At 45.6% G+C, this 13,211-nt stretch overlaps 1 protein-coding gene across 1 annotated transcript in view; it reads left to right on the plus strand.

The window, feature by feature from the left end:
* LOC119462132 (uncharacterized) overlaps nucleotides 1-13,211 on the plus strand; it is a 53,722-nt gene that overhangs the window by 22,862 nt on the left and 17,649 nt on the right. The window contains exon 2 of the mRNA XM_037723477.2: nucleotides 4,426-4,484. The gene's annotated coding sequence lies outside the window, so the exon portion shown is untranslated. The remainder of the gene's footprint in view (nucleotides 1-4,425; nucleotides 4,485-13,211) is intronic.

Consider the following 13,211-nt stretch of genomic DNA (forward strand, 5'->3'; position numbering starts at 1 on the left):
GTGCTGGCACGCCTCGACGATCGGTTCGCTTTCTGCGCAGATGATCTTGGAGTCCCGGCTTTTATGGGGTGTCCCAGCTAACGTTACCCAAGCTGTTCAACGAAAAGAAATTATTAAAAAAACACGGTGCAGGATACGATTTTAAGGCCTATGGGGTTTGCTTGTCAGAACGCTGAAGACCGAACACCGTAGGTATCTTTGTTGTATCTGTGTGTTTTTTTAAAAATCTTTTTTAAAATTCTAGTTGAACGGCTCGGCTAACGTTAGCTGGGACGCACGGTGTATACAGTCTTCACATCAGAAGGCGACGAAGGCTCTACCGATGTTTCTCCGTTCAAGCGATCTAGTTGAATGATTCTGAAACTGCCGCGTTCTTATTTATGTGCGTGCATGTGTATGAGTTTCTCTCTCTTAATTTGCTCTCTGCGTGGGATTTTTTTTTAGATCTTTCTGTCTCCCCTTACCCCTTCCCCAGTGCGAGGTAGGTGGATGTTTGTCTTCTGGTTAACCTATTCGCCTTTCGCATATATATATATCTTGAGGTTATATATGAGATTACGCAGTGCACTTTCGTTAACTGCCTCATCTGAGGTTATGGAACGAGTGATGCATATGAGTCATTGATGCTGGACTGGCTGTCCTCCCGCAGCCCGGGTCGCAGTCCATGATGAGAACACTGGGCTCACCCGAACTTTATTAACGCGAAAGCCTTATTTGCCCCATGAGGCATAGTCAATTAATGCACAGTTAAATAAGATATACTTAATTAATGCACTCGAACCCACAACCTTTGGTGTTAATTAAGGCGAAGTTTTTTAAGGAATAGGTAATTAAGGTAGAGTTAATTGAGACACATGCTTAATTAATATATAGCTCATTACGGCACTCGAATCCAGGACCATTGGTGGGAGTCGTACCCTCAACCTTTGGTGTTAATTGAAACGAGGTTAATTAATGCACAGTTAAGTAAGAGATAGTTAATTAAGGCACTCGAACCCACGACCATTGGTTGGAGCCGAACCGTCGACCTTTGGTGGTCGCAATGCTTTTGCATTCATTCACGTAGGGATAACTATAAGTACCCCTTGAATGTTTGTACTCTGTACATGATGAGCGTGCGCGGGCTTCCCTTGAGATCCAGGCCTCTTTGAAGATTCCTTGTGTCTCACTACATAGTCGTCTCACTAAGAGATACGTGAAGAAACGCGCATGTAATGAGTGAATGAATTGTAGTGAAGAAGGGACTAGCACCGCTCGAAGAAGCAGTGAGCGCTGCTCATGCAAGAGGTTGACTATATATTCAGCACCTCAAGGCTTCTGCCTTCTCCGCTGTACTTGGCGAACTCGTGGCTATACATACCCATAAATTTTGAAAACTGACCCTTAGGCAACTTGTTGAACTTCGCCGCAGCACACCAGTGTAACTGAATGGGCAGTGATAAAATAAAATATGTTTCGAGAAATCGACCTAGTTTCAATAAGTATTTGTTAACAACATCGAGAGGGTACTGCCTTCTAATAACAGACGCATTTAGGACACTCAGTCGGCACTTAGTGCTGAGTTATAGCAGTTCTTGGCCTTGACCAAAATACTGCTATAAGGTATTTTAAGGCGAAAAAAATTCAGCGATATAACACTCAGGAAAAACCACAAAGAGACGAGGCAAGCACACCGCAAGTGCTGAATTTTTTTACCTTATACGAGTAATACTTTATAACAGTATGTAGTGCTCGTCTCGTCTCTTCTTTCTGGTTTGTTCTGGGTGTTGGCGCTGAATCTTTTCACCTTAAAATACTCTGTACCCACTAGCCCCCACCAAAGCTTTAGAACTGCTATAAAGCAGCAGCGGAGTTAGGATAAATGCCGTACGTGCATGTTATTAGAAAGAAGTGTTTTCTCGACGTTGGTAATTGAAACTTGTTAAAACTCGCCTAGTCTTTTGAAATACGTTTTTCTGAAAATGTTGCCCATTGAGCTATGCTGGTGTATTCCGGTGAAGTGCTACCGATTTTTGAAGGGCGATGTCCAAAATTTCTGAACATGTCTCCCGGCTATGAAGAACATAGTTCAACCCAAACCCCGTCTTACAGAATGAATGAATAGACCGTTTATTTGCAAGAAGGGTTCATTAGCCTAATTGGCGAAGGGGGTGGCAGTCACACTAAGAAGTCTCAGGTGAAACCAATACTCAAGGAATTGGAGCCTCTTAGCCCAAGCTATACTTTCCGATGAAACAGCTCACGTGCATGTATGGTTTGTTCCATTTTAGTGACGACCAAAACTGCAGTTATGATATTATGGCAGCTGGTTTTCTGTCAGTGATATCATAGACAAATGAGGCGTGGACTGTTTAAGGCTAACCAGACCTTGTACACCCAGTTCTAAACAGGAGGAGAAGGATGATGTTGAAATGGCATGCTAGCAATCGCTCCGTACGAACAATTAAAGTATTTAGTATATGTGAAGTATCTGGGGCTAGACATGCCGCGGGGTTCAATGCGGCGTGACCATGCCACGTGTCAATTACGCTGCCAAGTGTGATAAACGACGCGGAGCGAGTGTCGAGACGAAGCGAAAGCAGGATGTATCCATTCTACAAAGTCCAATCCACACTCTAAGCATATTAAACGACTGGTCACTTGTAGCGAGTACTGCTAAACATCCCACCGCCCACTGAACAAATCGGTGTCTTTAGAAACTATTAGTGGCAAGCGAAATCATCTCCATCCTGAAAATATCCAGAGTCTCTGCGAAAGGAGGACTAAGTCCTCCCTGATTTCGCGCGGAGTCGCTCTGCGTCTCAGCTTGTTCAAGGAGAGCCTTTCGCACTGCGATGAACTATGGGCAGTATATAGCGAGACTCAGGGACTACGCTACGACTACGACTACGGCTCGTGAACGTGAAGACGTGAGTTCGAATCCTGCTTTGGGACGCTTTTTTTTCATCTCAATGTTTTCATCAGCGTATAAATGGCTAATGTCCTTAATTGGTTAATTGATGAGCACAGGAAAGAACGACCATTACTTCCTTGAGGAGCATCGGAATAGAGCAACTGTTACCCCTTGAAGGATTAACCGCATGGAGAGTGTCAGTTCCTCCCCTCGCAGTTACACCCCAAAAGGACGAATGGTTGTGGAAGGTCAGTTACTCCACAAAGGGAGTAACCTCGATACTCCACTTCATCCTTTTTACTTAGAGTGTATAGCGAGACTCGGGGACTACGTGAACTCGTACTCTGGAATTATCACTCGTACTACATGCCTTCTTTTTTTATACTGCCGTGTTTCATTTGTACACGGTTATTCACACGTCCCGTGTACGAAACGGCATTGTGCACGCATTGAGGAAAGCGCAGGAGCTCGATGACTTCCTCTAAACTCGCAGGAAATTGCGCAAACGAAGGTTCTCTGTTAGCTTGTGCTATAGATGGCAGGGGGCTGCTTACAATTTGACGATGTTACCTGTTTGACTTGAACGAATTTCACATTTTTCTGTTTTACAAGTGCACTGGTGTGCCAAATGAAACAATCGCTAAGGGACGTGCTTTGCGGATTGTGAAACCGTCGAGAAAATATCTTGGCAGTCATGAAACAATGACTTCTAGCGCTCGCCCTATGGCAATGATCGTTTTCAAGTCCGGGTGCCTATAGCGAACCCGAGAACAATCAACGACAGTCAACTGTTAACCGAACTTCATGATTAGACGAATATAGAATGTTTCAGTAACGGACTAAATAAAAATAACGTAAATAAATCATTGGTACATTTAGCTGCATTGCAATTACTACACTTTGAGGCTTTTCAACTTTATATTCTGTTAACAGACCCCGAGAAAGGCTGCGAAGTTTGTTGAGTGGTGAGCGCCAAATAACTGACTTCTGAACAGCCATTCCTTCCTGCGTCTTTTTTAATTTTGAAAGTTCTTTGAAATTACCTTGCTCTTGTTGGTTTCACTGTTACTGGTCACTCATTACACCGCTTTATAATAATTTTTTTGTCTCCATAACCAGGGTCTCTCCCCCACGTAATAGGATGAGCCTGCTTTGTACGTGACTTTATCATTTTTGTAGTGCCGTTTCGCAACTGCACCGGTTATGTACGTGCAGGCAGGGTCAAAAGTTCAGGAAAAGCGAGTACTACGAGAAAAGTCGATGGTTAGCTCAGTTTTAGCTTGCAGTCATTGCAACATTACAGCGCTGCGTTGGTCACGTGCACTAGTGCACGTAGCGCACTTGAAATGGCGGCTGCTTGCCCAGGATGCGGAAATATTCCGCTTTTCTCAGGTCCTGCATCCCGTAAACGTCTGACATTGCCTGCACGTTGTTGGCACGTACAACCGAGGTGCAAGCTTGGGCGCTAGCTAGTGCATATAACCGACAGCTCCACCTCTAATGCCCTCGTTTTCTTCGTTTTTATCTTGCAGACAGTACCGTTAGCAGTGAAGTCCAAGTCAAGAGGTTTCAATGCCTGCTGAATAACATCGTACGTATCCTGCATACCTGTTCACGCTACACGGTTTTTCTTCCCACTAGGAGTCGTGCCTGTTTTAAACTCTATTGTGTTGTTCATGCATGCACTTGTCCCGTTGAAAACGACAAGAGGTGAATGCTTGCGTGTTTAGCTTTAGTTTAGAAATTCAGAAAAGAATAAAATTGGGCCTGAGTGCATACGGCAGGCATTACCAAATCCTGACTGGTAGATTACCAGTGTCGTTGAAACGAAAAGTGTACAATCATTGCATTCTACCGGTGCTAACATATGGGGCAGAAACTTGGAGGTTAACAAAGAAGCTCGAGAACAAGTTAAGGACCGCACAAAAAGCGATGGAACGAAAAATGTTAGGTCTAACGTTAAGAGACAGGGAGAGAGCGGTGTGGATCAGAGAACAAACTGGGATAGCCGATATTCTAGTTGACATTAGGTGGAAAAAGTGGAGCTGGGCAGGCCATGTAATGCGTAGGATGGATAACCGGTGGATAATTAGAGTTACAGAATGGATACCAAGAGAAGGGAAGCGCAGAAAACTAGGTGGAGCGATGAAGTTAGGAAATTCGCAGGTGCAAGTTGGAATCAGCTAGCACAATACAGGGGTAATTGGAGATCGCAGGGAGAGGCCTTCGTCCTGCAGTGGACATAAATATAGGCTGCTGATGATGACTATGATGATGATCTCCTCCATCGTTGATTGAATCGACTGTTATTCAGTCTTCTCCAGCAGCTTTTCTCCTGGTCATGTCTTTCAAGGCCCTTCTAACTTAATCACTAGTTATAGAAGGAGCCTCTGTATCCTGTTCATCCCTACTTCGAATGAAAGTAGCTTGGTGGCTCTGGGAACTGTACAGGTCAGTATAGAATTCTTCCACTGATTTTACTATGTCATGAAAATTGCTAATTATATTACCCTGCTTATCTTTCAGTTCATACATTTTGCCTTGTACTATGCCAAGGTTTCTTCTCACCGATTTCATGCTGCGTCCATATTTTACTGCTTCCTCAATCTTTTCCACGTTATAATTTTGAATATCCCATACTTTCTTCTTGTTGATCAGTTTTGACAGTTCAGCGAATTCTATCTGGTCTCTCGAGTTTGACACATTCATGTTTTGCCGTTTCTTTATTAGATCCTTTGTTACTTGGGAGAGCTTACCTACTGGTTGCCTTGGTGCCTTACCTCCCACTGCAGTTGCTGCTTCTGAGATCAGCCTAGTTACAGTTTCATTCATTACCTCTATGTTATCTTCACCTTTCTGTTCTATAGCTGCATATTTGTTTGTGAGCACCAGCTTGAATTGGTATGCTTTTACCCTTACTGCGTCTAGGTTGGCCTGTTTCCTCTTGACTAATTTTATTCTTTCTCTCTTCAAATTGAGAGAAATCCTAGACCTCACTAAGCTATGGTCACTGCACTTTACCCTACCTAACACTTCTACATCCTGCACTATGCTGGGATGGGCAGAGAGTATGAAACCTATTTCATTCCTTGTTTCTCCATTAGGGCTTTTTCAGGTCCACTTCCTGTTGCTGCGCTTCCGGAAGAAGGTATTCATTATTCGGAGCCTATTCCTTTCCGCGAACTTTATCAACATCTATCCTCTAGTGTTCCTACAATCGATGTCGTAGTTGCCAATTGCGTGCTCACCAGCCTGCTTTCCCCCCACTTTTGGATTAAAGTCGCCCACGACTACAGTATACTGAGTTCCCACCTTTCTCATTGCTAATTCAACATCTTCATAAAACTGTTCTATTTCTTCATCATCGTGGCATAATCTTCCTTCGCTATACTGGAAGCTTTTTCAAACGTTTCACTATATCCGAGCGTATATAACTTCCGTACTCTGTTATATCCGGCATACTTTTTTTACTGAACGCTTCGCCGGCTCTATACCAACGTCGGCGTCTGGTTGCGCGTTCTCATCAAGACCCTCGTCACATGGTCGCTGTGGGGCTCCTACGCAGTTTGCAGTGCTGGCTCATCTCTGATTGACATTTAGTACCGGACGAACCGGCGCACGGAAACCGTTATGGAACTCTCCGTTATGGAACTCTTCAACAGCTTGACTGTGCAAAAAGAAATTATTGGCAGTTTCGTGCAAAGGGCGAAACGCTGGCAGCGATAACTAAGCTTAGCATTGCGCCTGAACTCCTCGGACGGTGCTTTAACCATAGGTCTAAGCATACACGGGTGCTACATGTTGGCGAGGTGCAGCGCGCAAGACAATGCCTACTGTGCAGAATTAACAGCGCCCTGGTGACCAGGCGTCTCAGAACACTGGCGTCAGAACGCTGGCCATGGGGGGCGTTGCAGGTCTCGCGACTCGACGCCACAGTAGATGAGACCGGCGGGAAACCGTCGGCGCGTTAGTGAGCGCCAAGTGAAATATTACATAACGATAGCTTGATATTTACTGCTCCGACCAGAGCAATCACACAGCAGCACAGCAGGAACGCTATGTAGCTGGTTTTATACAGTATATGTGCGTGCGCTCATCCCGGCAGCAGAAGGCCGAATGTAGCGCTTCTTCGCCACCGAGGCGATTGAGCGCAGCGTTGACGTTGCGTCCACTTCGCTTCGTCATTCTTGCAGTAAAACACACTACGCGTATCAGGAGACACTGTAATCCTCAGCATGCAATCCGCGCATGCGCTGTCAGCGGGACAGCACTACAACGCCGGCGGCGGCCACGGCGGTGGGAATGCGACTCCAGCGTCTGCATTATTGCTACTGCATTCAATCGGGTGACGACGCCAGGCTTATTCAGTGAATTTTAATGCGCCAATTTCTTTCGGCATAAAGAGTCGAAGGCGCCAGAATTTGTGGCACCCTTGAACGCTTTCATGACATCGCGCAAGCTTCTCTGCCCTGCCCGTAAGGAGCACTGGCGCCGGCGCCAGTAAAATTACATCTCTTTCAGATTATTGATGCGAAAGCGTCAAATGGCCCGTTGAGCGAAAAAGCCGGCGTCTGTCGTCTGGACAAGCGAAAAAATCACCGCATATCCACGAAGTGAATGATGATGAGTGGGCGAAGCACCGGGGGATCATTCGGGTAAACCACAGCTACGGACGAGAGCTAAAGAGAGCGCGCGTCGGGAACGAGAGAGAAAATTACACCATCTTCCCGTAGGGGAACCCTGAGTAGTATGCGAAGCAGCCATGGGGTCGACTCTTTTTATCAGCTGTATAAACTTGGACATGCAGCAGCACCAGCAACGCGCAGAACTGTTGTCGACGCCGTCGGCGTTTTGCCCGCGTTCGCACCGAACGCGCGCAAAGTGGAACCGGAACCGGAAGTGGAACCGGAACCGGAAGTGGAACCGGAACCGGAAATGGAACCGGAAGTGGAATAGGAAGCGGAACCGGAACGCCATCTAGTGAACACTTCATAAAACTACAGGTGGCTACATACTACATCGGAGGAAGGACATACCCACGCCCTAAGGAGCTTCGCCCCTAAAACGGCACCTAAATTTCCACAGGCTGTGACGCCACTTCACGAGCGCGCCTCGACGGAGCAGAGCAGGCGAAAGGGAGTGATGATGATGATAAGTGGTTCTTGAGGGAAAGGGAAAGGTTGAAAGGGAGTGCTGGAATAAGCGCGTCAGCTGTTGCGTGAGGGGAGAGGGCATGGCCGCGACGCCACGTCACCCTCGCTCTCGGAAGCCTGCGTTAACCGCGCGTTCCTTGTCCGCGCAAGCTCTCGCCTGCGTTCTAATTGCGCCTCGGTAAGGCCAAATCAAAACGCGCCAAGTTGGCCAAGCGTCTCAACGCGCTCGCGTTCAATTGGACAATAATGCTTTCGCATTCACAATTCATACGAAGTGCTTAGGTGCCCTCGGATTCTGTTTTGCAATTCTCACCTCAGAAGATTTAAGATAAAAGGCATAGCCTGGGGAAGAAATGTTTCATGACTTTTCATTGCCGGCTGCAATGAATTCAGTCATGACCATAAAAATTGTTCAGAGCAACTGTGAATTTCAATAATACAGCATCCATCCTAGCGTACCGAAGCATCCATACGGATCACCACGCCGACGACAATACCGAAGCCGATGGCGAAAATTCACTTCGGGTGACCATATAATTGCTATGGCAAGAGAAAAATATTAGCCCTTTCGGCCCGAATGCGAATCACTGATAGCGATAGCAAAGTTTAACGTTGCTTTTGAACTCTTCGGATTGAACTGTTCGCAGAAATTTCTGGCACCCTTAAAAGCTTCAACACGCCGTGTACGTAGTGTCTGTAATGGCATCGCACAGGCGCCACTGCCACGGCCGCTGGAAACATTTTTTTTATCCAGCGGCCGTGCAACTTCGCTGCCCGTAAAATGCGGCGCCAGTGAAATGAACTCATTTTCAGATTGTGAGCACTAGTACTTTTTTGCACCTATAATAGCCAGAAAATTTAGGATAAAGGACATGCGCTGTGAACGAAATGTGTTATGACTTTTGTTTCCGCGCTGCAATTCTAAAAACATTCTCAGGAGTAATTCTGTCAGAAACTTAGGCTTGGTTTGAGCAATTCTTGCGGTTTATTAGTCTGACATCTATCTTGCATAAACGACATACGTAGACATATATAAACTTATGCTCTCGCTAGGTTATTATACTCTGTTTCGGTAATTCTGCGTCCTACTGGGACAAATGCAAGCAGCGCTTACAAGCGTACTGTAAAGCATTAGGAACAACCAGAAAGAAATATTATTCGCAGGATTTGCCCTCACCTATGAGAAATAATAAAAAAAAATCGAGCAAATACTTTCTCCATATAATAAGTCTACTAATCGCATTACAATACACGATACAAAAAGAAACTCCGCTTTCTGATGAAGATTCTGCGGTAGCTTTCAATGCATATTTCGCGTCTGTTTTTACACAGGAAGATTGTTCCAATGTGCCATTTGTTCCAAATAAACCCTTCCCTTTCATGGCTTCAATCATCATCACTGCCGAAGGTATCGCGAACCTCATCACAAATCATAACATTTCTACTTCATTTGGCATTCATAAAATCAACTCTAAGATACTGAAGATTACTACTGATATTTCCAGTAACTTTCTGTGTATTCTATTTAAACAGTCTTTATCATCAGGTGAGCTGCCTAAGGATTGGAAAATTGGTAAGGTAAGGTGGTAAATTTGGTGACAGGCACTCGCCCCGTAATTATCGACCAATTTCACTAACATGCATACGCTGCAAATTACTTGAACATATTATAGCTTATCATATCTACGGTCACCTTGAATGAAATAACTTTATTTTCACTAATCAGCAAGGCTTCAGAAAAGGCTACTCATGCGACACTCAGTTATTCGAATTCACGGCTGACCTTCACTTCAACATGAACACTAACGATCTAACCGATTGCCTCTTCCTCGATTTCGCTGAGGCGTTCGATACTGTACCTCATTGCCATTTGATTTCCAAGTTGTCTGCCCTTTGTATAGATTCATTAACACTGTCTTGGCTTCGTAACTTCTTGTCTTCACGTCAGCAATTTACTGTGGTCAACAACATTTCGTCTAACCTTTGCGACGTCACGTCCGGTGTCCCCCAAGGCCGTGTGCTAGGTTTATTACTTTTTTTAATATACATCAACGACTTGCCCACTAACCTTTCATCCTCAGTTAGGTTGTTCGCTGACGACTGCGTCATCTATCGCAATATTAAATGTTTCGACGATCATTCTAAACTCCAAAATGACCTTGACCTAACCTATAGATGGTGTGTAACTTGGCAGATATCCCTTAACGCCTCAAAATGCAAGTTAATTTCGTTTAGTCTAAACCGCAATAACTCGGTATTTTATTATTCGATTAATAATACCGTAATTTCTACTACCCCATCGTACAAATATCTCGGCGTTCACCTTTCATTGGTTTATCCTGGACAACGCATATAGCAGCTGTCTCGTCGAAGGCTTCTCTATCTCTCGGCAGCTTCTCTATCTTCTCTATCTGCGCAGAAACTTGGGCAACGCGCCCTCTGATGTGCCAAAATTAGCATATCTTACTTACAACTAGAATATGCTTCATCCGCATGGTCACCATATCAGGATTATCTAATCCGTATGTTGGAAGTTGTTCAAAATAGGGCAGCCAGATTCTTATCTGGCAACTACGACTATCATTCAAGCATTACCCGAATAAACCAAGACCTTGCATTTCAGTCATTGGAAGATCGCCGTGTCATTGCACTTTTATGCCTCTTTGACAGGTACATTTATAGTAATAAATTTCACTGTTTGCCGCTTCATGCTCCTGTACACACATCTCGACGCATTCACAATGCACTGAGTTTCATGCGCATTCATGGTCAAACGCAGCCATTTGACTCATCACCATTACCTAGAGCTATTGCACATTGGAACGGTCTTCTGGATCACATTGCATCCATGTCTAATCGTGAAACATTCCGTGATAACGGGAATTCGTTACGTGTTAAGTATAAGATTTTGCACTTTGCTTTTTGCAATACTTGTTATCTTGCCTTTTGTAATATTCGTTTTAGTATCGTTTTTTTTCTTTTTTTCCTTGTAATTAATGTTGGCCCCCTTACTGAATGCCCTTCAATGGGCCTGTAAGGTATTTTGAATAAATAAATAAATAAATAAATAAATAAATAAATAAATAAATAAATAAATAAATAAATAAATAAATAAATAAATAAATAAATAAATAAATAAATAAATAAATTCCGTGCAGCACTGTGGAACGTACAGGTCTCTTCGACCAATCAGGACCGCGAACACGTCTTAAATATGTCCTTCCGCGCCCGTGTCGTCTGCTAGAGGCGAGAGCTGCAGCGTGGAAGCGGCGAGAGCATCTCCGAAGAAGGTTCCCCTTACCAATGTCTCTCGACGTGGTGCAACTCTACGTTAGTCGCATTTGGCGACTCATCTCGTCCAAGTTAAATTATTAGCCTTTATTAATGTTTTATAAGTTACGGACGCAGTGTTCTCGCTGGGTGTGCAGAATCGGAATGCGCATTCCTGCCAGACTTGCGCTCCGGTGGCTAGCACTCGGCGGCTCATTGCTCGCGCCCGGTGGCTCGCGCTCAGGCGGCTCAAGCTCATTGCGACGCGATGAATGACCTTGCGAGACATGGCGTAGTAGAGCTTTCGCTCTAAAACGAAGCAAAATTACCTAAAAAAATCGCAGCTCTAACTTGCAAAGAAGCCTTCAAATAAACATGTTCCGACTAGACCACTTGTTAAGGCCATTAAAACAAGCACCGGGTTCCGAACACTGGCACTACATCTTGCTTCGCAGTAATCTGCACTCGGTGGTCACGTAGCCTTGGGTCTGCTGCACGGAACTACTGAAACAGAATATATACGTATGTTGCAACTCCGTGGAGGCTTGGGCTAGTCGGTACATACTCGACAGGCCTGAGAACAGCGTGAAAAGACGAAGGACAAGAAGGGGAACACACACCAGCGTTGACTGATGACAGAATTTTTTTTATTAAACGTCTTTATTTCTGCATTCAATAGGTGAAACCTTGCGGCAGAAAAGAGGTGCTCTATAGGGACAGGGAACGGGGACCGGTGCTCTCTTCTTCCTCGAGGTGGAGTGGTCCCGAGGTCGGCTCTGCAAAGAGGCGGCCAGGCCCTTCCTTTTCTCCGAAAAAGTCCAGAAAAGCAAACCAAAGTTGGAGGGAGTCCTTGGGCCCGATGTGTGATGACGGGTCGATCCACTCCTGCAGGGTGCCAGGTCGGTTCCGGCCCAGGGAGTGAAGTGTCCTTTTTCGGATCGTGTCAAAGGCAGAGTAGCTCCACCGAAGATGTTCGGCCGTTCCTCTGGCCGGGCATGCCGGGCACTTAGGCCTCGGGTATGAGTGCGGGTTTATGAGGTGTAGCCTTGCTGGTGACAGAAGCTGGCCGGTCTGGACTCGGCGAACAATTCTTTATTAAGAAAAGAACACAAATCTTTGAAGCTGCTGCGCTATCGAAAGGAAAGGTGCGTCTTGCGTCAGCACTCTGTCTTTGGCCTTGAATGAGGCAGAACCGCAAGAATTTTGGGGAAGTCTAATCGGTGTCTCGTTCTTCTTGGTCATGCGCAGTGATGTACCTTTGTTTTATTGCGATAGCAATTATATGGACACTCCAAGCGGATTTCTGCCGTCGTCGTCGCCGTCGCCGTGAGGTTCCGTATAAGTCCAATGGCGATGAAATCGTCGCCGTGCGCCGTATGCTGTATGTGCGAGTGAAAGCGCGCGAGGGACGCGCGCTTTCACGGGGAGCGAACGCACGGCGGAGAACAAACGCGACTTCTTCCTTCGCGCGAAAGGCCGTGGGGGAAGGGAGGGAGGGGAGGCGACGTTTAGCTGCGGCACCAAATGCGTATTTATATAAAAACGTTGTAGGGCGAGAAGGTGGTAAAGACTTCCGACGCTGCTCGACGAGTGTACCGTTCTGATGTCGTCGAAAACCTCCGAGCCGCCGCCAGAGGCACCGGCAACAGTCACCAACGCCGCGCGCGTTCGGTGCGAACGCGGGCAAAACGCCGACGGCGTCGCCAACAGTTGTGCGCGTTGCTCGTGCTGCTACATATCCAAGTTTATACATCTGATAAAACTACTATCCTTACTCCGTATAGCTCTCTACTAATTTGCTATCGCAATTGAGGCTGGCTTTCGGGTGAAACTGCGACATTTGTTTCTTTATGTATATATATTTGCGTTCCTATCTTATTAAATACTTCAGTCGT

The sequence above is a fragment of the Dermacentor silvarum genome, chromosome 8 (assembly GCF_013339745.2).
Source record: "Dermacentor silvarum isolate Dsil-2018 chromosome 8, BIME_Dsil_1.4, whole genome shotgun sequence".
Classification (NCBI taxonomy): Eukaryota; Metazoa; Arthropoda; class Arachnida; order Ixodida; family Ixodidae; genus Dermacentor; species Dermacentor silvarum.